Source organism: Schistocerca piceifrons, chromosome 2, assembly GCF_021461385.2.
Source record: "Schistocerca piceifrons isolate TAMUIC-IGC-003096 chromosome 2, iqSchPice1.1, whole genome shotgun sequence".
Taxonomy (NCBI): Eukaryota; Metazoa; Arthropoda; class Insecta; order Orthoptera; family Acrididae; genus Schistocerca; species Schistocerca piceifrons.
Window position 1 is genome coordinate 375,131,830 of NC_060139.1, and position 25,499 is coordinate 375,157,328.

General features: G+C 46.6%; 1 pseudogene; it reads right to left on the reverse strand.

Moving 5' to 3' along the window:
• The window catches only part of LOC124775409, a 362,017-nt pseudogene that overhangs the window by 240,289 nt on the left and 96,229 nt on the right, over positions 1-25,499 (reverse strand).

The window sequence follows — 25,499 nt, forward strand, 5'->3', positions numbered from 1 at the left end:
ACGAAAGTAACTTCTCCGTGATGTTTCCCTGTCAAGTAATATAGCTCAATAAAACTTGAACAATGCATAGAAAAAACTGCTGCAGTATAGCACAGAAGGTAAATCAAATGGTTCAAATGGCTCTGAGCACTATGGGACTGGTAAGGAGTTCTTGTAGTAGGGCGTTCCATTCCTAAGGTCATCAGTCCCCTAGAACTTAGAACTACTTAAACCTAACTAACCTAAGAACATCACACACATCCATGCCCGAGGCAGGATTCGAACCTTCTATCGTAGCAGTCGCGCGGTTCCAGACTGAAGCGCCTAGAACCGCTCGGCCACAGCGGCCGGCCACAGAATGTAAATGAAAGAAATATCCAATGAAACGAACAGAAACGACACTTTTATTCAAAGAAAATAATCACCCAGGTCCGCTGGATATTACAAAAGGCGGGCCATGGTTGTTACCAGGGTGCGTTATTACCATAGACAGCAGTGCATCCTCAGCAAGGTGCTCCCATCATCGCCACAAGATAGGTAAGGAGTTCTTGTGGTAGGGCGTTCCATTCCTCCACAAGCGCGGTAGATGGTCGTTGCTACACGTGCACATGCTGCAGCACGTCTCTCCAACGGTTTCCACATGTGCTCGACGCCATTTAAGCTCCGGATCGGGCAGGCCAGTCCATTTCCCGAATATCCTCTCGTTCCAAGAGGTCCTCCACATGCGCTATTTGGTGCAGTCATGCAATGTCAGCCATAAACATGAAATCAGGGCCGAATGTACCCGCGAAGAGACGCACACGTTGACGATGAGTGTGCCGTGTTCAAAGATTCTGAGATCTGAGCGCTCAAGCCACACTTTGACACCTAGGCACCAGAACGATCATGTTCGACAATGTTCCTGAGAGCGTTACGCGTTTCCTACCTCTCGGCATTTGATGATTCGTTGACCATTGTCGAACATGGTTCCTTTGGTGGCCATTACATTCAAAATATTTGAACACGGAACCCACACCGGTGAACGTTACTTGGATACTGTGATCCTGTACTCCTTCCCTTGTGCTGTGGTCCTGATTTCATATTTATGTGGATGACAATGCGCGACCGCACAGAACTGCGCAGGTGGTGTTCAAATGTGTGTGAAATCTTATGGGACTTAGCTGCTAAGGTTATCAGTCCCTAAGCTTACACACTACTTAACCTAAATTATCCTAAGGACAAACACACACACCCATGCCCGAGGGAGGACTCGAACCTCCGCCGGGACCAGCCGCACAGTCCATGACTGCAGCGCCTCAGACCGCTCTGCTAATCCCGCGCGGCCTGCGCAGGTGGGGGAACCTTTGGAACGAGAGGGTATTCGGCGAACGGGCTGGCCTGTCCCTTCCCCCGACTTAAATCCATCGATCACGTGTGCGATGCGTTGGGGACACGTACTGCAGCACGTTCGCATGCACCAACGACCCTCTAACAGTTGTTGACGGTCCCTGCGACGGGAACTCCTTACCAGACCCACTGGGCGACATGGGAGCCCGATGCAGAACATGCACTGCCGTCCGTGAAAACACACAGCTTGTTAAGATTCATATTCCGCCTTTTGTAATGTCTCGGGGACCAGTATGAACCGCGGTGGCTTCAGTGTAATTATTGTCTTTGAATAAAAATGTCATTTCTGTTCGTTTTATTGCTGCCCTCTGTATTATAAAATAGTTGTTCTTTCTATGTATGGTCTATGTTTCATCGAGCTGCTATGACATTTCATTTGAAAGTTACTTTCCTCCTTTAGTTTTGCAAACGAGTGTAGATTCTTTGCATCATTGGGGAAGTTGCAAAAATTTTATGGCTATGTATTTCACTTCTTGTGTCACACTCAAACTGAGTGACCCTCATAGGCTGCCATTTCTCCTTATAATAATATGTCCGTGAGTGTTACTACTGTTTTCAAATTGCGATTGATCTTTGAAAGTAAATTAATAATGGCTAATTGTATTGTGAGGCTACTGCCAGTATGCTTAACTGATTAAATAACTGTCTGTAAGAGGTTGTTGAGTCGGCACAACCTGTTATTCCTGTTATACGCTTCTGTACAACATGCGCTTTCTTCCTCAATGAAGAGTTAGCCGACAAAATGTCATAATGTCATAAGATTTTAGTTAACGAAAAGATGAAAAGTAAATAAGCATTTTGACACTTTCGTTTGTTGAGTTTACAATGTCCAGTGCTGAAGTTTCTACAACAGGCTTAATCATAGTACTTGCATCGCCAGAAAAGAAACCTATTTCTGCTTCTACGGTGACAGTTGCCAATATGATGGCAACACATGGAATCTTACAGATTTAATTGTGGTCGTATGTATGCGTCTCTCTCCGAAGCCGTACAGAGACTGCCCTGCGCTTTTTACAGCCACGATATTGACGATTAACACTACCATTCTGCTCAAATGGCAAGTACCACAGTGTACTGATGTCCTCAACAGCATGTAGCTGACAAGGACTGTCGTCAGATAGCTCCTAGGGTCGTAGCTGGTGTACGGGCCACAGCGCCATCGCTTGCCAATGCAACGCTGGAGAATAACATGTGAGCAACCACACTATCCAAGAACACCTATATTCTGCTGAAAGCATGTCACAGAGCACGAAGGATGGCAACAGGTAGAGAACACTGCCAATTGACTCACAAAACACAGAGAAAGAGCGCCATAACTGCTGACTACCAACTCTCTTGCAGATGCTTGGAAGGCCTTTTACTCTGCTTTTGCGGTCTTCGGTCCGAAGACTCGTTTGAAGCAGCTGTCTACGAAGTCGATATTGCGCGATCCTCTTCATCTCCACCTGAGTGCTACTATCTGCAGCTGCTGCTTACTTCAGTGAAGGCTTGGTCTACCGCTATAAGTTTACTCATACCCCTGCGCCCAGCCTACCTTCCACACACACACACACACACACACACACACACACACACACACACACTTCACTCCATTAGCAAACTGACGATTGTTGGAAGCCACGAGAAGTGTCCTGTTAGGTGATCCTTCCCTTTAGTCAAGTTATGCCACAAATTTCTTTTTTTCTCCAATTAAATTCAGTTCCTCTTCATTGTGGCGGTGGTGGTCTAGTTGGTAGACCACTAGACTTCAGTCCAGGAGGTTCTTCTTAAATCCCGAATAGGGGCGGAGATTCTTTCTTCGTTCCAGTTGCTTCAGAACTGCCATTGGTACACTCAGCATGCTATCAAGTTAGTAACGGGGATGTTTCCCGGGAAAAAACGCACCTGGGGTGATGGGCTTGCCACCCTCCCCCTTCTAGTGCAGCGATAAAGAACGGCTGATCTCTGCCTAAGGCCAATAGCCCGATAACAGAATTGCGCCACAGACTTTACTTCTACCTCTCTATTAGTTATTCGGTCTACTCATCTAATCTTCACCATTCTTATGTAGCATCACATTTCAAACGCTTCTATTGTCTTCCTGTCTAAACTTCGTATCGTCCACATATTACTTGCGTACAAAACTACACTCCATACAAATATCTTCACAAAATACTTCCTGAAATTTAAATTTATATTAGACGTTAAAAAATTCCTTTTTTCAGAGGTTGTTTTCTTTCTATTGCCAGTCTGCGTTTTATATCCTCTGTATTTCGGCCATCGTTAGTTATATTGCTGCTAATAGACCACAACTCGTCTATTACTGTTAATGTCTCATTTACTAGTATAATTTCCTTAACATCACCTGATTTACACTGTCCACTCATATTAATGTGACTACCTACCAAAATCCTGAATAAGCACCATTTGCAGCATGGACCGCTGCGAGACGTGACGGAAGGGAGTCCGTTAGGTTCTGGAAGGTACGGACAAGCATGTGGAGCCATGTTGACTCTAGTGCCGTGGCCAGCTGAGCTAGTTTCTCTGTTGAGGATCCACGGGTGAACAACCTGTCTGAGGTAGTCCCACAGACTCTCGATTGGGTTTCTATCCGGAGAGTTTGGTGGCCAGGAGAGTACGGTAAACCCGTCCTAGTGCTCTTCGAACCACACACGTTCTCTGCGAGCTGTGTGACACGTTCCACTGTCCTGCTGATTGATGCCACCATGTTGTTGTTGTGGCCTTCAGTCCACAGACTGGTTTGATGCAGCTCTTCATGCTACTCTATCCTGTGCAAGCTTCTTCATCTCCCAGTACCTACTGCAACCTACATCCTTCTTCTGTTTAGTGTATTCATCTCTTGGTCTCCCTCTACGGTTTTTTTTTTAGCCGGCCAGTGTGGCCGAGCGGTTCTAGGTGCGTCAGTTTGGAACCGCGAGACCGCTACGGTCGCAGGTTCGAATCCTTCCTCGGGCATGGATGTGTGTGATGTCCTTAGGTTGGTTAGGTTTAAGTAGTTCTAAGTTCTAGGGGACTGATGACCACAGGTGTTAAGTCCCATAGTGCTCAGAGCCATTTGAACCATCTACGATTTTTACCCTCCACGCTGCCCTTCAATACTAAATTGGTGATCGCTTGATGCCTCAGAACATGTCCTACCAACCGACCCCTTCTTCTAGTCAAATTGTACCATATCCCCTCTTCTCTCCAATTCTATTCAATGCCTCCTCATTAGTTATGTGATCTACCCATCTAATCTTCAGCATTCTTCTGTAGCATACTAACGAAAACCAAACTGCATGTAGGAGTGGACATGGACATGCATACTTGTGTTGATACATTGCGCCTTCCTGAATAGGGAGATCACCGAGGGGATGCCAGTAAAACATTCCCCAGACCATGACCCTCCTTCCTCCAGCCCGGTCCTCGCCGACGGCTGTTGCAGGGTGTTTTCTTCCATACATTTCAAGTCGTACACGCCAACAGTCGTCTGTCCAATGTAGCACAAAACGTGATTCAACTGAAAAGACTAGCTGACGCCACTCAGTGGACGTCCAGTTGCGGTATTCCTGCGCAAATTTCAGCATTCGTCGCTGACGAACAGCAGCCAGCGTTGGTGCTTGGACCAGGCACCTGTTGCAGAGGCCCATACTCAGCAACGCTCACTGAACAGTCGTTGAGGAGACACCGTTGTCTGTTATGATACCCAATAGGTCTCACACTACGATTCCAGGAATTGGAGAAGTACAGATCTCGAGAGTCGCTGCTTTCTGTGGCCTTTCAGCAGGTTGTCTACAGACACGTCGATCTGACCGCAACAAACAGAAGCAAGAGCCATCACTGAACACCACTCAATGTGCCTGTTGACTCTAGCTCTGCACCCTGCAAGTCTGTTGTCCGTGGTATGATATCAGCGGTAAACGACGCATCGCAACTCTAGACCTCAGCCCACTTCCACTAATTTTTTTCCCCGGAGATAGGTCTCGATATAAAGAGTGTAATCTCTGCCCGAATATGAGCTGTCGTCATCCCTCTGTTGGTTAGAGAGAGAGTCAAACAATCCTACGGTCTTCTCGTGGTGCAGTATTTTTGGAAAGATTCGTGCCAAGTCATCTTGCCACACTGTTGTCGTGAGTCCATCTGGTCGGCCCTCGTTATGCAGTCATTTCCACTACTGCCTTTGTCGGTATGATGGCCCGGTGTTCGTCATGCAATGATTCGCCCTTGTCCAAGTCCGAAAGATGCTAATAAGCGATTTACACCTGAAATTTCCAGTAACTTTAGACACATTCAGTCGTCATCATGTAGTCACACTAATCTTTATGTGTAGAAAGGTCTTTAATCTGTGCTGAAAATAAGCTTTCTCAAGGATGAAATTTGATCAACGTATCGCACAAACTTGAAAACAGTACATTTTGATAGTGCTGGGTCCAGGTTCTCATGGTCTAACAATTTCTGTTAATGTACTAATCTATCACGCGACTGTACGTGATACGAACCCAGACGAAGACGTGTACGTTTTATGGTAGAGAGGGCTGGGTCTTACCCTGGCAGAGCTCCATGGGCCGGAGGCGCAGCTCCTTCTGGCTCTGACATGCCTCCATGCGCATGGCGCACTCTGACGGGTAGGTGCGCATATCGGAGGCGCACACGGGCCCGCCCCCGCTGCCGGCCGCTCCCGCCTCCGGCTCGGGGCCGCAGTCGAACTGGCAGGTGCAGTGCGGGTACTCGTCGGGCCCCAGCCGACACGTCGCGTCGAAGTCGCACTCGATGTTGAGGCAGGCCTCGCGCTCCGCGTCCACCGTGTTCTCTAGCGACGTCTGCCACGAGTCCAGGTCCAACTCGAAGGCGCCGCCGGGCAGCGGCTGGAATACTACCTCTTCCGCCTCCGTCTGCAGCGTCGTCGGGACCGTAGTCAGGTCTTCTTCTTCTGCGAAAGCATTGCTCGTCAACAGCGTGGTAGCGTCTTCAGGAGACTAGTTGGCACTATGAGAGTAAAAGTGTCATTCTGCGTCTGTCGTCAATGTAGACTGCAGTGTTTGTGGAATATGCAAACCGCAGAAAAATACACTGAAGGGAAGCAAATTGCAACACCAAGAAGGAGTTGTGGGACATAAACGAACGTTAGTAGACGAGTTTCTGCATCTGAAAGATGATGTCTACTCGAGTTTTGCGGGAGTCGCATATGGCACTAGTAACGCCACTATGAGGAGGAAAATCAGGTTCGCTTTAAATACACGCTTTAACGGTCTTGAGCATTAAGTACCTTCGAAATTAGACGTGGTGAGTTGATGCTAGTCAAGAATGCCTTTAAGGTGACAAAGACGCCATTATCAACAGCTCACTGAGTTTGAACGAGGTCGTGTACTAGGGCTACGAGAAGCTGGAGGTTCCTTCTACGATATTGCAGAAAGACTTGGCAGGAATGAACGTAGTCGCTGTACATGATTGCTGGCAGTGGCGGTCACGTGACTGTAAGTCGCAGGAAGACCGGGCTGCAGACGGCCACGTGGCACTGCGGCGAGGGAAGGCCACTGCGTCTGGCGTATGGCTCTGGCGCATCGTACAGCATCTGCATGTGCAGTTTGAGCAGCATTTGGCACCACAGTGACGCAACGAACTGCTGCAAATCGGGTACTTCAAGGACAGCTCCGAGCCAGACGCCCCGTAGCGTGCATTCCACAGACCCCAAACCACCGCCATCTGCGACTTCATTGGTATTAAACGGGACCTCATTGGAAGGCAGGTTTGAGATCTGTTGTGTTTTCTGATCAAATTTGGTTCTGTCTTTGTGCCAGTGATGGATGTGTGTTGGTCAGAAAGAGGTCAGTTGAGGACCTGCAACCAATCTGTCTGTGTGCTTAACACATTGGAGCTACACCTGCAGTTATGGTCTGGGATATCCTACGCACCCTGAATGTAAATTTGTACGTGAATGTGGTGATTCGATCTCTTGTGTTTCCATTCGCGAACAGCATTCCAGGTGGTGTTGTCAAACAGGATAACACGTGTCCACTTACTGCTGTTGTAACCCAACATGCTGTACAGAGTGTCGACATGTTGTCTAGCCATGCTTGATCACCAAAACTGCCTCCAATAAAGCACGTACGGGACAACATTGGACAACAACTCTGGCGTCACGCACAAACAGCATATGAATATCTTAGAAGAAATGGAGATATATGCTCATTTGAAAACCAAATCATCAATGCTGCTCAATGAACAATTTGATTTTCGCCAAAAATATTTTTACGACCTTTTTGACGAAATTTTATAATGAAGATGGCAAAAGCTATGTATGAAAACTATGCTATACAATATATAAAATTTTTATTAAATTGAGATTGATTATTATTAAAACTATTACATCGATGAGTTCTAAATATTTAATCAGCGGTCTCATCAGTTATTCAGACATACTTAATACGGAATGTACTCTTGGCTGCTACCCTACTGCTATAAAGAATGTCACTATGAAAACTACAGTTAAAGTAAGACGATTCTGCAACATCCATCAAAGATGCAATTGTGATGTAGGCGACTCGGTATAATCGATATATACCACAACTCCAAGGACTTTTACATCCTTGATATAACTGACACTGTAATAGTATTAAGGTTGCCCATCGAGGGCACAACTACTACACATCGTAGTTTACGGCTTTTATCTAAAATATTTATGTTTTAGGTCCATACTAATTATCTGTTAATCAGATATTTTAAATGAATCAATTTTATGTTATTAGTGTATTTAGTACTTTTATACTACGAGGATAGCGTCATATTATGAACGCTGATTGGCAGTTGTGAAGTAGTGTGAGAGGAATTAGGCGAAGCCTCTGCATATTTAACCCCATGCTCAGCACTCATAACCATCAGCTGACTTCGTAGCAGCTGAGGAGATCTCCGCCTACCATCATCCAAGGAAGCCATGGGTATAATAAGTTTTATTTTATCTTATTAAAATTTTGTCATCATTAGACACTTTTCATTTTATTTTATAATTGATCTCTAGTATTTTCTAAAATTAATTCACAGGTCTGAAGAGGGTTATATAAATATAACTGAAACCGGTCACCTATGTTATTGAGACAAAAGTGTTGTAATCAAGACTGAACTTTAGTTAAAATATGCAATGAATAGTCTTTGCAGAAGAAGTGCTAAGGTATGGAATGGAAGTTGTTGCACTGCATGAAATCACATGGAAGGATTTATAAGCCGAAATTCTTCCTGTACTATTTATGAAAAGACGAAAGACAAGCGGAGTATGGAATTGGGTTTACAGTCTCCAAAGATATGCGTAGATCTGTTATTGCTTTCACACCACATAATGAAACAATATGCACTCTTCGTATGAAAGGCAAATTCCACAATGTGACCTTCGTGAGTGTATGTGCACCTACGGAAGAATCAGATGAAGATACTGTAGACGTCTTCCGTGATCAACTACAGGAGGTTTGTGACAGAAAACCCAGATATGATTCCAAAATAGTTCTTAGCGTCTATAATGCAAAACTGGGAAAGGAACAGCTGGTCGGAGTGGCCGTGCGGTTCTAGGCGCTAAAATCTGGAACCGAGCGACCGCTCTGGTCGCAGGTTCGAATCCTGCCTCGGGCATGGATGTGTGTGATGTCCTTAGGTTAGTTAGGTTTAATTAGTTTTAAGTTCTAGGCGACTGATGACCTCAGAAATTAAGTCGCATAGTGCTCAGAGCCATTTTTTTTGGGAAAGGAAGAGGCATTCAGAAGTGTGTTTGCTAAGGAAATTCGGATGAAACTAATAATAATGGTATGAGTGTTGCCCAGTTTGTTTCTGCAAACAAGTTAAAGGCAGTAAGTGCCTGTTTTCCAAGTAAAAATATCTACGAAGGGACATGGAAAATACCAGGAACAAATGAAGCAAACCAATTAGACCATATGCCATAATGAGACAGAAACTTGGCATGGCTGCCAAAGGAAGTAGTTACTGAATAAAGAAATGGAATATAGAACAACTGAAAGATAGGGCTGCTGTTCAGGAGTACCAGAAGAAATTGAGACAGGAGTTATAAACAAAAGATGGTGGAGACAAAGAATGGAACTTTATTAAAGATGCCATTAGGACAACAGCACATGAAATACTGGGGGAAACAAGGAGACTTAGGAATGAAGACTCGTATGATGATGAATGTAGGCAGGCAGTGGGACAGAAAAACGAAGCAAGGCTGAAATGGTTCAAATGGTTCAAATGGCTCTGAGCACTATGGGACTTAACTTCTGAGGTCATCAGTCCCCTAGAACTTAGAACTACTTAAACTTAACTAACTTAAGGATATCACACACATCCATGCCCGAGGCAGGATTCGAACCTGCGACCGTAGCAGTCACGCGGTTCCAGACTGTAACGCCTAGAATCGCTCGGCCACTCCGGCCGGCAAGGCTGAAATGCTTGCAGCGGAACACTAGATCAGATCAGGCACTATACAGCGAAAAGAGAATAGAGGCAGCAGGGGTATGTAGGAGGAAAAAAAAAGAAGCCATGATGAGAAAGACAGAGGAGATGGAAGAGCACTACCAAAGGAATGAATATAGAAAATTCTACAAGAAAATTAAAGAAGGAACTCAACAGTATACGCCGAAAATAACAGCTTGTAGGACAAAGAAGGATATTTGCTGACAGATGAACAAGATGTTCTGGATAGATGGAGAGAATACTTCAAGGGAATTTTGGAGGGCAATCCTATCAGGAATGAGCAGCCATTCTATTATTATACCGCAGAACCAGAAGTAGAGGAACCAACGTTAGAGGAAGTACGGAAGATAGTGTATTGCCTAAAAAAATTGCAAAGCACCAGGAACTGATGAAAAAACTGCAGAAGTGCTAAAAATGGAGGAACTGGTCTTCATAAGCGGATCCACAAACTTATCAAGTAGATATGCAATCAGGAAAGAATCCCAGAAGAATGGACCTTAGGTGTAATTCAACCAAGGCACAAGAAAGGAGACAAGACCTGCTGTCAAATTAGCAACAACTTACCCAACTGACTGTAACCTATAAGATCTTCTATGGTATTATCTGCAACAGGTTGGCACCATATGCAGAAGAGATTCTGGGGAGTATCAGTATGGATTTCGGCCTAATAAGTCAACAACAGTCCAGATATTTGTGCTGAAGCAAATACTGAAAAGGCAGATGAGTATAACGTTGAGCTTCATAGCTTGTATGTAGACTTCAAGCATGCCTTTGATAGTCTCAGTAGAGCACAAATGCTAAATGATTTGCAGCTGCTTGGTACACCATCGAAGTATGTCTCACTTATTCAAGCAGCACTGGCTGTTTCCAAGGCTGTAGTGCGAGTGGATGGAGAACTGAGCAAGTAGTTTAGCATTAGTAAAGGAGTCAGACAAGAGGACGCACTCTCTACACTGCTTTTCAATCTGACTCTTGTAGCAACCATGCGGAAGCTTCAGATTTCTGGCTACGTAGGATCAAATTCGACTCAGATACCCGCATATGCTGATGATGTAGCAATTATTACTAGAAGAAGGGTATCATTAGAGAGGACAAATGCGAGCCGAAAGAAGCCACAGAACCTAGAGGCCTTCCTAAAAATGAAACTAAGTACATGAATTTCACCGAAAAGGATAATAATAACTTGGATAGACTTTCAGCAGGTGGTTTCAATTTTCAACATGAGCAGAACTTTGTCTTTTTGGGCTCTAATATCAACAGCACAAATTCCATGTCAATTGAAACAAAACTGCGCATCCAAAGTGGTAATAGGTGCTTCCATACGTTTAAGAAATTGTTGGCCTCTAGATTATTAAATAGACAGCTGAACCTGCAACTATATAAGATCATGATCAGGCCAGTTGTAAACTACGGATGCGAAACATGGACGCTAACGAGTGATGATGAGCACCAGCTCAGGATATGTGAACGTAGACTGCTGTGCAAGATCTATGGGGCAGTTCAGGTTGACAAGGGTTTCTGGAGATCTAGGACGAATGCTGAGCTGGACCGCCTCATTCAAGGAGCTAACATAGTAACAATTATAAAAAGTAGAAGAATAGCCTGGCTTGGACATGTTCTCTCGATGGACACTGGAAGAACAACTAACAAGATTTTTGAATGGAGCTCAACAGGAAGAAGACAGAGAGGAAGGCAAAGAAAACGGTGGGTAGATGATGTGGAAGAAGATACAAAATCTCTCAAAGTCCGAGGATGCGGAGAACCGCGCTGGAGAGGGCAGAATGGAGGAATCTTGTTGATGAGGCTGAAACCCACACAGGGTTGTAGTGCCGTGAGAAGAAGAAGAAGAAGAAGAAGAAGAAGAAGAAGAAGAAGAAGCAGAAGAAGAAGAAGAAGATCACAAGACATGGCTCAATGTAATATATATTATTTTGAGTCATTGTACGTCATAAAGAGGTTAATTATGTTTGTCCTTTTTTTCCTTTTCGGCGTATTTTGGGATCATTTACTTTTTTCGATAGGAACAGTTTTCTTTCAACTAATCCTGGCTATTCTCAGTTCGAACCATGATCAGGTTGCCTCTAGTACATATTTTCTCTAGTAAGCAGAACCATCTCTGAAAGTCGAGATTCCTTGCACCTACGAATGTGAAGATGTCTGTTAAACTGCAACGCCAACGAAAGTAAGGTTTTGGAAATCTACTGTCTGTAACTTTAGTGTATTTCAGCCAAATATGACCCCCGTTATACCAATTTTATTTACTTTTTACAGGATTTGTATGTGGTGTTTAAAGTCGACTGAGCCATGTTTTTGTTTCTTTATTCAATCAATGTTTGCTCTAAATTTAGAAACGCTATATGCTGCTAAAAAGCCGCAAGTGCCTAGCACACATATTCACACCCTTGTCAGCCACTAAGTCTTTGTCTTCTATCAAAATATTTGTAGAGTGAGGAAATTGCTGGTGAAAGTTTCAAATATGTCGTAACATACTCGAGGTTCCCGAATGAGTGTTTTGCATTGCGAGACACCTTCCGATGTATTAGAAGCTGCCTCCTAAACACATGAAGACTTTTCCCCTGCTGGACTTGGGCTCTGTTTTGTGAATGCTATACAGTCCCCAATTCTTAATTTCTCCTCAGTCTCCTTTATGTTTGGTTTGTTCATTTTGCTGTTCCCACCGCTATGATAACTGGGCTGCAATGAAACTACCTAAGGAAACATGTAGGTGGCTTGTTACGTTGGACTGATACCGCAACCTGTTGTCAAATGCAACAGGCTGAACGGGTCCCACGAAGCTTTCCAGGCTTGCAGAAACTCAAGTTGGCCACTGTGGTTCAGTACGTATGTACTTTTTCGTCTCCGTTGCGGCGGGCTGAGCTGCTTTAGTGGTTGCGGTGGAGATAGGGGCAGCAGGTAGGCCGGAAGGAGAAGTTGTACACTTCCGTTGATGGCCTCCAAATACAGTGAGTCGCCAAAAGTGGCGGGAAGGCACAGGATGTGATGTCGGTCGTCAGTAGCTGAAGCCTATGCGCTGCTCTTGTCTCCGTACAGTCCTGACAAAAAATGGTGTCCTGGAGCTACACATTCTAATCGGCGACCATATGACCGAGACTGGAGCGTCTGTCGCCCCGTATGGCTCTGTGGTAGCGACGCGACATCCGTTCGTGAGAAACCTGTGGTTGTCCTATGCTGCGCTTTAGACGCACATGGTCTTTGCTGTGTTGAAGATCTAACCCAGACATTGATGAATTCCGAGACGCGATTTCGTGCGTAATCTACAATGTGTTGTAACTGTTACGTCTTGCCATGGCTTATCATCCAAAGTGCAAACTCGGCTAACCCGCGATCTGCTGCCATGCCCGCTACCCACCTGCCAGTGACAGACTGTTCACACGTCGTGTCTACACCCCCGCCATACGACGCACGTGTCGGGGCGTCATCAATGGCGCATCTTCAAGTGACGCATTGCATCCCGTGATTTTTCCCGTGTCTTCATTTTGTATGAGCCCTGACAGCAGGAAGAGTATTATCGGACAGCACACCGGGTGTGCTACTCGGCCTTTCTAAGGGTAACTGCATCCGTCCTCAGCCAAAAGAGACGTTCTTTTGGAAGGTCATGATGCATATTGCCCCACACGACTGGCGTACAGCTTGACAATGCTCTTCCTACTGCCACAGCCCGTGTAATTACAGTTTCGTAGCCGATGCCATGCCATGTAGCTATAATTATCCACGATCTGGCGAGTAATAATTTGAACAACAATGACTCACAATTATGATGCCTGAAGATGGTGGATTAATCGTCGAAAACCGGTAGTTTTTAATGAAAGATATTGTGGCTGCGGAGAATTTTATTTACTGCAGTTACTAACTTCTGCGGACGGATCACTTACATCCATAGTCTAACAAGAGAAACAGTTTTAAGACTGAATATTCCAAAGTGAGAGGTGTCTGTTTTGGAGCTGTTCCTGTTCATAAAAGGATATTCCATGATAAGACTACCCAAAAAAATCAAGGCTATTTTATATCAGATACATTTCAGAGTTTTGGGGCGCTGAAAAACTGACACCTTTTGCTTCCTATTCGTCGTCGTAATCCATAGTGCCATTTGTCCCTCTTCCTAATCATATCTTTATTCCTTATCTCATTTCTAAATGGATCTTTTAACACACTGTTGAAAAGCGATCATCACAATTTTTTACCATTTACCTTATACACGATACGTTACACACAATAAATGGAAATGCCGTGTGGCTAGGGCCTCCCATCGGGTAGACTGTTCGCCTGGTGCAAGTCTTTCGAGTTGACGCCACTTCGGCGACTTGCGTGCCGATGGGGATGAAATGATGATGACAAGTACAACACCCAGTCCCTGAGCGGAGAAAATCTCCGACTCAGCCAGGAATCGAACCTGGGCCGTTAGGTGTGACATTCCGTCAAGCTAACCACTCAGCTACCAGGACACTCAATGTTTGTAATCAAGAGCACCAATATACTCGTAAATGTAGACACCGCCACTCTCTGCATGATGGGTAATATTTTCCGTAGCCCGTACTATATCATTCTCGTATTTGCAACAAAAACGAAATTAGTTGAAACCTGTAGACTTCTAAGAGAAGCTCCTCGTCCGTCTATGTCAGCTAATCTTATAAAGAAAAGTATGTGTTTGATAAAAAACCAAAGCAGAGGCAGCGTTCGCTCTGAAAAATATGCTAGAATTAGACAGAAATATCGATTCATTTTGGTTTATTTTTTATTAGCGTATTTCATAAAAATCGTTATACACGTATTTTAACGTAAACGCAACAGAGGAAGGTTTTAAAATATATGGGCGAATTTCAGCATCTGGTTTCTGTTTGTAAGAAGAATCAAAATCTCATCACAGCTAACACCATAAATAAGATGCTTGTTTTTCCAAGGAAAATGGAAAAATTATTAAAAGAGTTTCTCCAAATAACACATACATCACTTTTAGCGTGTTGCATAAGGGGCGTTCAAAAAGAAGCGAGCCGGAGGCATAATTACAGAAACCAGTACCTGTATGTTACAAGTATTGACCCTGGCTGTTGAGAAACTTGCCCCACTGTGACACAAGGCGGTGAATGGCTGGGTCATAAGATACCCGGGGCTGCGATGTTAACCACTTCCGCACGTACAGCTGGACGTCATCCTCCGAGGTGAACCGTTTGCCCCTCAGAGCCTTTTTAAGAGGACCAAAAAAGCGTAATGACAGTGAGAGATGTCTGTATGGAGGGTGGCCGAGAACCTCCCATTTGAATTCCTGCAGGAGTGCCGCGACTGTGTTGGCCGTATGAGACTTTGCATTGTCGTGGAGCAGAATGACCCCACGGGTGAGATTGTCTGGTCGTTTTGGTTTGATCGCTTGGCGAAGGGTGGTCAAGGTTGGCGAGTTAACACTGGGCATTCGCTGTTGTCCCGTGCTGCAGAAAGTGGATCAGAAGGGGGCCATCTCGGTCAAAAAAGAACGTCAGCATAATCTTTCTGATTCACCTAGTAAGACGACGTCCAGCTGTACATGCGGAACTGGTTAACATCGCAGCCCCGGAAATTTTATGATACAGCCATTCACCGCCTTGTGTCACAGTGGGACAAGTGTCTCAACAGCCAAGGTCAATACTTCTATCATACAGGTACTGGTTTCTGTAATTATGCCTTCGGCTCGTTTCTTTTTGAACGCCCCTTATATTTCTGTCTCACGTTCCTTTTAAGAGCGCATCCATTGTCACGCGTGATTAAAATAGCCGCTAATCATATCAGGAGCAACTAGAAATTGTCAGATATGATCATTGGAGAGAAAATGATCTGATGTGTACATGTGATTTTTTACAAAACATCAAACCGATTATCAGTGAAAGTGAAGAGGGAGATGAGGACTGCATTTTCGTTAACTCCGGCAACCCTGACACGTGACGTGGTTGCAGTGTTTGAGGATATGTTTCCAGGTAAACACAAGCAACCTGCCACGGTTTCCATTCGATTGAGGATACATGAATATCATATCTGCTTACCTCTGGATTGAATAATGGACCATTTTAACGGTAGGTACCAGCAAAGAGCAAAAGAGAAAATCAGCACTTGTTGTAGGTAGATACAATTCAAGTGGTATGAGGTTCAACTGATGTCAGAAAATACATTGTTGCTAATTATGGAGAATTTTATTTTCTAAAAAACAAGCGACGGTGCTCCCATTAGTAAAGAACTACCGGTGGTGGCATAAGAGTGAGATACTGTCTCCAGACACTGAATTGCATCACTGTGTTGTGGTAAGATTAACCAAAATGAACCAACTCAGTGGGAGTGAATGAGTAGTGTACTAAAAACATTTTCTTACACTGTGCCTGCAGGTAGAAACGGCAAAACTGCGAAGCCGGGCGGGAAACGACCCTTATAAATGTTTTGAACAGAGGATTTTAATGGGTTCCACTTTCGAGGAGACCATCACTAATTGTAATACTCTGGTAAGTACAGAAATCTGCAACATCAGTCTCTGTTCTTTTGTCTCAACCATCGAACACGACATCTCAGACTGACGACAAGAGGAACACGCCTACAGTGAAGTGTTGCTTCACTACCAATGACCCGATGCAGCTTGATGAAAATATCACGGCGGTTCATAGTCGAAAACCAGTCGCTTATTGATACACGATGGCAAGCAGCTCCTTAGTAGCGCGAGCAATCTCGATTATTTTGTCTGAGTTAGTATATAAGGCTACCATTTTATTTACTTTTTGCTCGTTATCATCTTTCGAACAGTGTCCCTAGTCAGCTCCATATTCCATAGATCACACGCACGAACACATTATGATATGCAACCTACCACTTGTGCACCACGTATATCATGAAACATAACCTTTCATCAGACGAGACATTACGACTACCCCGAAATAGCGCGTTTATCTTCGACTGGAACTTAAAAAATCGTGCGGTTCGTCGTGACATGTATTTCACAAGTTCGTGGAACGTGGCTGTAGGAAGAGGGTGCCAACCGTCGACGCATGCGTAAACTGTTCTCTTGGATTCAGAGAAACAGGTTTTCTGAGCCCCGAGATGGTACTCCATAGGACTGCTGTTCACCAAGTTTTGATCAACTGTAATTCCCCATCATTTTCCTGAAATGACAATAACACGAAAGAGGGATTACAGTGCCACAATTAACCTGGTGAAATAAATCATATCTGGCAGGTAAGGTACCAGTCTTGAAGAGATGAAAGTGACCAATAGTTATTTTCATACAATTAATAAAATTTTCCGGGCTATTACGCCGTGGTCGAATGGATTTCACTTTAAAATCCAACGTTTCGTCCCCATCTGCGGAGGACATTACCAAGCGGGATCGTAGCTTTGGTGAATGTCCGATTCACATCCTCGCTTGCTACCGAGTACAGCAAGATTTTCCCGGCTGGGTCGGGGATTTTCCTCGCTCAGGGACTGGGTGTTGTGCTGTCTTCATCATCATTTCATCCCCATCCGGCGCGCAGGTCGCCCAATGTGTCGTCGAATGTAATAAGACCTGCACCAAGTCGACTGGACCTGCCCCGCAAGGGGCCTCCCGGCCAATGACGCCAAACGCTCATTTCCATTTCCGCAGTAAGATTTCGCTTCTGCGCAGTGGCGTGACGTCACATGTTTTGAATACGCGAGCCCAGTTGGCCATTGTCGACTGCCGTCGTCCGCTGTTGCTATCATCCCATGGTGGAAGACTGATACACTTCTTCTTCAGCACCAGAATCCAAATGCCATTCAATTTCACGATCTCCTCCCTCCTATTGAAATTCCTGGGGCGTTTTGCAATCTGTATGACCTCTCTGTGTAGCCTTTCAACGTGTCCGCTTGTGGCTGTCGGTGCTTGAGGCCTATCAAAATGAATGCGGTTGTCTCCCGGCTGTAAGGCATGTTCCGCAACAGCTGATCTGTCAATCTCCCCTCTGCTGCAATTTCCCTTGTGCTCTTCGAGTCGTTTTTTGACAGTTCTTTTTGTAGTACCCACTTACGCCTCCCCACAACTATATGTAATCCTATAAATTCCAGCTTTTTCCAGCGGTTGGCACGCATGCTTGGACGATTTTAGGTGATCTTGAATCTCCCGCGTAGGTGTGTAGATTACCGCGATGTTCCGCTTTTTTGGGATTTTTCCTCTGCGCTCAGTCTCGTCCTTACTGAATGGCAGGAAAACTTTCCATTTCACCGGCGCTTGAGCGCCGCTATAATTTCTACGCGGTGGTCTTAACGCTCTTTTCACCTCAATGAACGAATAACCATTCTTCAGCAATGCATTGGTGAGATGTTTTAATTCTGCATCGAGCAACTCTGGTTCGCAGATTTTTCTTGCTCTATCCGCCAACGTTCTTATGATGCGCGAATCCCGATGTAGGTAGCGGTCTGTGTGCGTGGGTTTGCGATAAACCCGCCTGCCTCGTCCTCCTTGGTAAACTGAATCTGAATCGGACTGATCCAGTTCAGATGTTCGTGAAAACGATCTAGTTCCTGTATTTTCATAAAGTTCAGAACTTTCTTGGTTGCAACATTCATTGCTGCGAGAAGGTGTACCTGATTCCTGCACAATTACAACACTGTCAGCAGCAGCCAGTGCACTTTTCGTGTGAGGACAGCAGGTAGGTATTCTGAAACACAACTCTCAAATTTCCAAGAAATCAAATGACATTTGTTGGTATCAGTTAACCCAAGCGCGTCACATTTATACAACACCACCATCAGCTAGCAAATGTCTCAGGATCTGCTCTGACGGCTCTCTAGCTACCAAACAGCTCTACAGTCATTAATACGGAACAATCACCGAGAAAAACAGAAAAGCGGCAAGGAGAATTCCCCGACCATGCCCAGGAGAGCACCTCGAATTATCTGTCTTCCGTTCTGCACGGTTCATCACGAAGGATCACCTACTCTCGACTTTTGATATACACAGTGAAAAGCGCCGTCTCCGTGCCGGAGGGCACACAACTCCGCCATACGAGGCCTGCAGGCCAACCGCTCCATTTGTGAGGTCCAAACCGCTCCACGATTTTGTTTCAGCCAGTCATAATGAGGAGCAGAATGTAAGCATTGCCCATTGTCCATTTACTGCACCTGTTTGCAGCGTTTCTGAAAGATGCTGCTTCCCGGAAGGAGATGAAGAATCTTTTCTGCAATGGATGTTAGAGACGCCATTTCTTATGGGGAAGGTACTCTCCCTGTAATCCCAGCATGTAGGATCCGGCCACAACCAATTTAGGAAGATGTGGGCAGGCGCAGCTCGTAGTTAAAGGCTTTGAAGCAGAGTCGCCCTAAAATACTTATCAATAATTTATTACAGAATTTGTTTTACCCACGAATAATTAAGATCAACTCGAACAGTCGACGGATGTACTGCTGGCCCGTATTGTCCAACGGGCACAATATTTCGGCGATCAGACGTGTCGCCATCGTCAGGTGCGCTGACGAACTGAGCTCCTGAGAGTGGGCGGCCGTTTTAAATCCCCTCCCCTCGCAAGGCGTTCTCTCCGCGGCCCGTGCCCGGATGTTCAGATTCACTATCGAGACCGAAGCAGAAGGAAGATTACCATTCCTGGACGTCCTGGTCTAAAGAAGAGCGGATGGAACCCTGGGCACACCATCTCGGACGCAGAGAGTCTGTCCCAAGAGCTGGAACACCTCAAAACCGTATATCGAAAAAAAAAACAGGTACTCGGAATGGCAGATAAGACGCGCTCTCCGACACACCTCTACAGTACAGCGTGTGGAGACGGAAGAAGTCACGGAGAAAGAGATAGCCACTGCCTATACACCGTGTTATGGCGCACTATCGGGGAAAATAGGAGGAATATTGAGGAAACACCGAGTAGGAACTGTCTTTTGCCCGCAAAATAAAACGCGAGCATTATTGGGAAGTGTCAAAGACGATCTCGGTTTGCGGAAGGCCGGCATAAAACAGATTCCATGTCAATGTGGGAAGACTTATGTTGGACAGACAGTGCGCACCATCGAAGATTGTCACCGAGAACACCAGAGGCACACTCGACTTGGGAACCCCAACAAGTCGGCGGTCGCAGAGCACTGTTTGTCCGAAAATCACGAAATGGACTACCAACATACCAGGGCCTTGGCTCAGACATCTAAATACTGGGACAGCGTCTTTAGAGAGGCTACCGAAATTCGTACCAGGGACGAACTCATCAACCGAGATTGCGGCTACAGCCTCAGCAGGGCATGGGAACCAGCATTGAGTCTAATTAAAAAGGCGCTCAGCAAAGGAAACGAGCGGGTGACTAGGGCGGATGAGGCAATTACACCGACGCCACGACAGACGCCGACGCCAGCGTCTCGCCGACCGTTGACGCGGGGGCGTTGACCGCGGAGAAAACGCCTCGCGAGGGTAGGGGATTTAAGACGGCCGCCCGCCCTGAGGAGCTCAGTTCGTCAGCGCACCTGACGATGGCGACATGTCTGATCGCCGAAATATTGTGCCCGTCTGGCGTGAGGTCAGTCGCTTGACGGCGCGTTTCGGCGCGGGCCCGCCCGTTGCCGGCGCGCCGTAAGGCACGGAGGCTCGCACTGGGGCGTATCGCTTTCCAGTCGGGCGTGCCGCGGCAGTCCTCACTCGGGGAAGTGAAGCGTCTCTTACAGCCTCTCCTTCCCAAGTGGCTCTTTCCGCCTTCCCGTGGTGCCAGACGTCAAGCTCGGCATTCTGCCTTGCGTCAAAAGGGAGAGCTGCGACCCAACCCGATGCGAAAGCGAAGGGTGCGTGGCACAGGGGGAGCTGTGTCGAGGGACCGAACACCAGTCCCTTTCTGTTCGCAGGGCACAGACCAGCAGGTGCTCTGCATGCCGGCGACCTCGTTTGTCGGCGTGGGATCGCGGCGCGAGTCGGCAAGGGTGCTTCGCCGCGCCCCTGGGTAACCGGGGCGTGTTCTGCCAAACCCAGGAGGTGGTAACATCGCCTGGGCTAGGTTAGATGGGCCCAGACCGCCGAACGACTGGGGGACCGACCCACCACCTGAGTAGGAGTGGGTCCTCGGCCTTCAGGTGGAAACTCGGGCTAGTAGGCGGCGAAGGGCGAGGGGTGCATCCGCCTCTCCGGAGTGCGGGGTGCACTTGCCGAGGAGCGTCGAGTGAAATCGTCGACGACGAGGCCTTCGACGGGGACCAGTGCGCTGGCAACGGCGCGTTGAACCCTGCAGCTCTGGAGTGCCCTTGACCTAGGGGCGAGGTCGGTGGGCGAGCTGCAACAGTCCCCCCCCATGCCAGAGGAGCCGGTCCGGGGCAAGAGACGGGCTCCCACTTCTTCTTTTTTATCACTCGTTACCTATGATGGCTGAAACCGAAGCGAGTGATACGAGTGCGCCTTTACGGGCTTCTAATATGTCTGCTCCCTCACCACAGGACGTGATGGGACAGGCAGATGATGAGAGCGTAGTACAGAGACACACAAGAATAACTATGCTCTTAGAGCAAAATGTTAAGAATGGTAAGATAAGTCAAGCGGCTCTTAATACAATTAAAAATGAGCTATCGGCCTGGGCCATAGCTCATGCAAGATTGGAAGGCCGCGTAATGGAGTTGACAAAGGAAAACGACAGGCTAAGAAAGCAACCTAGTAAGACTTGGGCGGCTGTGGCTGCACAGGCGCCAACTAAACAGACTTCAACAAAGGACACTATAGAAAAAGTTGCCAAACGGTCAGACACAGCAGTCTTCTTGAGGACTCTGCCTGGCCAAGACACCAGCGTTAAGAGAATCCAAGAGCTGCTAACAACAACAATAGACCCAGTGAAGGATAAAATCAAAATCAAAAAGGTCAAACCAAGTAGGAATTCGGTTATTGTGGAAGTTGCTAGTGAGGAAGACAAAGAAAAACTCTTAAAAAATCAAAAATTAAATGCAGTCGTTAAGTGTGAGCCACCTAGAAAAAGAAACCCTCTAATAATATTATACGATGTACCCACGGTTATGACCAATGAGGAACTACATGAGACAGTCAGATCACAAAATTTCGATGACATCAATGAGGAAGAATTCAAAAACTCCTTTAAGCTGAAATTTAAAACAGGACCTCGAGATCGCGATGTGGTACATCACGTGGCCGAGGTCTCTGCGCAATTATGGAAAAGGATAAGAACAATGGGCAGACTTTATGTAGGCTTTCATGCCATTAACACTAGGGACTATATAGTGGTACCTCGCTGCCATAACTGTGGCGACCTGGACCACATTCTGAGGCACTGCACCAGGGGGTCGGCTTGCTCCAGGTGCGGTGAAAGTGGTCACAACCGCAAGGATTGTAAAACAGCAGGGGTATGCATTCCATGTAAAAATCGGGGAAAGAAATCCTGTGGTGCCACGGGACGGAACTGCCCCACTTACCGGATGCTTGAACAACGCCTGATCTCAAGAATTGACTATGGCTGAGCAGAGCGCAGCTAACAGGATGCTCAAACACAAGTCCCCGAGTAAAAGAAGGAGGGATGCTGTGAGGGCTAATAAATTTAAGGAATTTCTAAGGTCGCTTTCGGGCACCTCAAACATTATGACAGTTGAGAGGGAAATTCAAACAGATCCCTTTATGGTGGACAGATGTATACAAACCGATTCTCCGGACGAAAACACAGCTCCCCCTTCCCTAAACCGGGGAGAAAGGCCGAACAACAACCTACAACGGCAGAAGCATCCTGTAGTGGTGGCGGCCTCCCTGGCCCCCACACACGAAGCTGTACAAACCAAACAACCTCTCCAAGAAAGTACAGTCACTAGCAGCAGCACCACCCCAACTGAGGCAGATACCCCAGTAATCAGGCTACCGCCTGTAGATCCGATTAGGGTGTATCCCAATATAGAATTCACAATGCAACTGGCAAGATTGGAGCAGCCGGCTATCCTGACCACTGCCTTAAGACATGTGGTCCGGGTAGGACACGAGGACGGAAGAAAGGTCACCTTCTCAGTAATGGAGGCTGTGGATAGAATACAGTTAAAGTCAGTGAATCTTCCCACCGACTTCGGGGCCCTGCGAGACTTACTTAAGAAAGTGTTTGACAGACGTGGGGAGAAGTTTGACTTAAATGACATTTACATTCAATCAGTCCTAGCTCATGGTCGGATCGCTTTTGATTGGAGCAAGACTTGGCCTGAAGACAGAATGCACACTTACTTCCCATAATGACAAAATTAACTGTTGGACAGTTGAACACGCATAACAGCAGACTAGTGATGCAGGAGCTCCGAAGAGAGGTGGAGGAGAAGAGGCTTGATGTACTCTGCTTGCAGGAGCCGTACTCTCAAGCTGGAAAACTCCCATTTGCAGCCGCTACATGGCAGATAACGAGTAGTGGGGAAGCCCCCAAAGCGGCAATTGTAATCACAAACCAGTCTCTACGAGCAACAACACTTGCACAGTTTTCTACCAGTCACTGCAACGTCGTGGAGGTACAGGCCCCCATGGGAATTATAACCTTTATAAACACGTACTTTCAATACGGGGAAAACATCGAACAACATCTGGATCACCTGACCAGAGTAGCCACGGCGTTGCGAGGTCGCAAACTGGTTATAACAGCAGATATAAATGCAAAATCCCCCCTGTGGTACAGTGGCACAAGAGATGAAAACGGGGAAAAAGTAGAGGAAATGATTATGGCTCTACAACTTGTAGTTGCAAATAGACCTGGCAACCCTCCCACTTACGCAGCGGGAGGGGGGCGCGGCACCAATATAGATGTAACGCTAGTTACACCAAATTCTGTTAACATCATTCAGAATTGGGAAGTTAAGGAAAACGCGACAACAAGCGACCATAATCTTATAATGTTCAGCTTAGGAAATGGAGGTTGCCACTGGACCGCAGGGTGGGAGTTGCAATTGAATTTCAAGAGAGCTGACTGGGAGAGACTAGCGAGAGAGTGCGACATTCCTCCACTACCAGAGGGTGATGCACAACAGGACTTGGACATAGACAAGCGAGCCGAAGAACTGGTAGGCGCAGTAACAAGAGCGGTCAAGGCAGCTGTACCAACCAGGAGGAGAGCCATGGCGGCCTCCCCGTCACCATGGTCAGCTGAACTTCAGGAGATGCGTCAGTCTGTCAGAAGGCTGAGGAGGCACTACCAGCGCAGTGTCGTCTGGTGGGAAAAACAACGATGGTTACAGTTATACCGGGAGGCAAAAGACAAATTCCAAAAAGAACTAAAAGAAGTCAGACTACGTAGTTGGGAAAGATTTGTGCTGGACCAGCTGGCCCTGGATCCATGGGGAGTACCCTACAAATTAGTGAGGGAAAAGATCCGGTCCCCGATGATGCTATCAACGGTCAGGTGCGGGGATCGGATGACAGAATCCTGGCAGGAGACTGCCGAGGTTCTTCTCCGGTCCCTGCTCCCTGACGACGATGAGGCCAGCGACACGGAGGGACAGTCCCAGGTACGAAATCGAGATCTGGATAGAGTTGCTAACAACAGGGCAGTCTACCCCTTCTCTGAAGAGGAGGTGGCTGGCCACATTAAAGCACTGAAAACAGGAAAAGCCCCCGGCCCAGACGGCATTGTGGCGGAGGTAGTGCAGTTCCTGGCACCTCAACTGGTGGCACCACTAACCCAGTTGTATAATGAATGCCTAAGACAGGAAAAATTCCCGAAAATCTGGAAAGAGGCAAACGTTGTCATAATCAAAAAGGGACCTAACAAGGACCCAGTGGATGTTAAGTCTTATAGGCCAATTTGCCTATTGAATATCCTTGGGAAACTATTCGAGAAACTGCTAGCTGACAGACTGACTGCACACCGAGTGCTGTGTGGGATGAGTGGCGGGCAGTTCGGCTTCAGGCCGGGGCGATCGGCAACTGATGCGATCGCTCTGGCGGCTGAGGTCTGCGGCTCTACCCCACACAAGTACGTAGTTGGCATCATGGTTGACATCAGTGGCGCCTTTGACAACCTGTGGTGGCCTTCGCTCTTCTCCTGCTTGCGGGAGAAAGAGTGTCCAGGGTCATTATATGGTTGTCTGAGGAGCTATTGTGAAGGGCGGGAGGTCTGGCTATCATCCCCTAGCGGCAGAGTAGGAAAATCCATAACTAAGGGATGTCCCCAGGGCTCCGTACTAGGTCCCCTGTTCTGGGACATCCACATGGAACCGCTGTTAGACAGTTTGGAAGAGAGTGAAGAAGTGCTAGAGGTGATAGCCTACGCGGATGACCTCCTCTTGCTGGTCGGCGGCCGAAGCCGCGAGGACATCGAACCAAAAATAAACAGAGCGATGACCAAACTACAACTATGGTGCACAAATACTAAGATGACGATCTCACCGACCAAATCGACGTACTTATTACTGAAGGGACAGCTGGCGAGGAACCCTACAGTTAGAATCGGAGGCTCACCAGTAATAAGACGACAAGAGACTCGCTACCTGGGCGTCATCATCGATGAAAGGTGGAACTTTGGAAAGCACATTGAGTCCGTATCCCAAAAAGCATTGCAATTGTTAAACAATCTTACCTCAATAGGTCACAAACGATTTCATCTTCCACCACATCTAATCAAGTTATATCACAATAGCATAATAACATCAGTAGTGGGTTACGGATCGGGAGTCTGGGCACATAGGCTCACAAGGGTGGTGCCTGCCATGGCAGTGAGAAGGGTACAAAGAAACATGCTTTTGAGATCCATAGGGGCGTATAGAACTTCTCCAGGAAATGCACT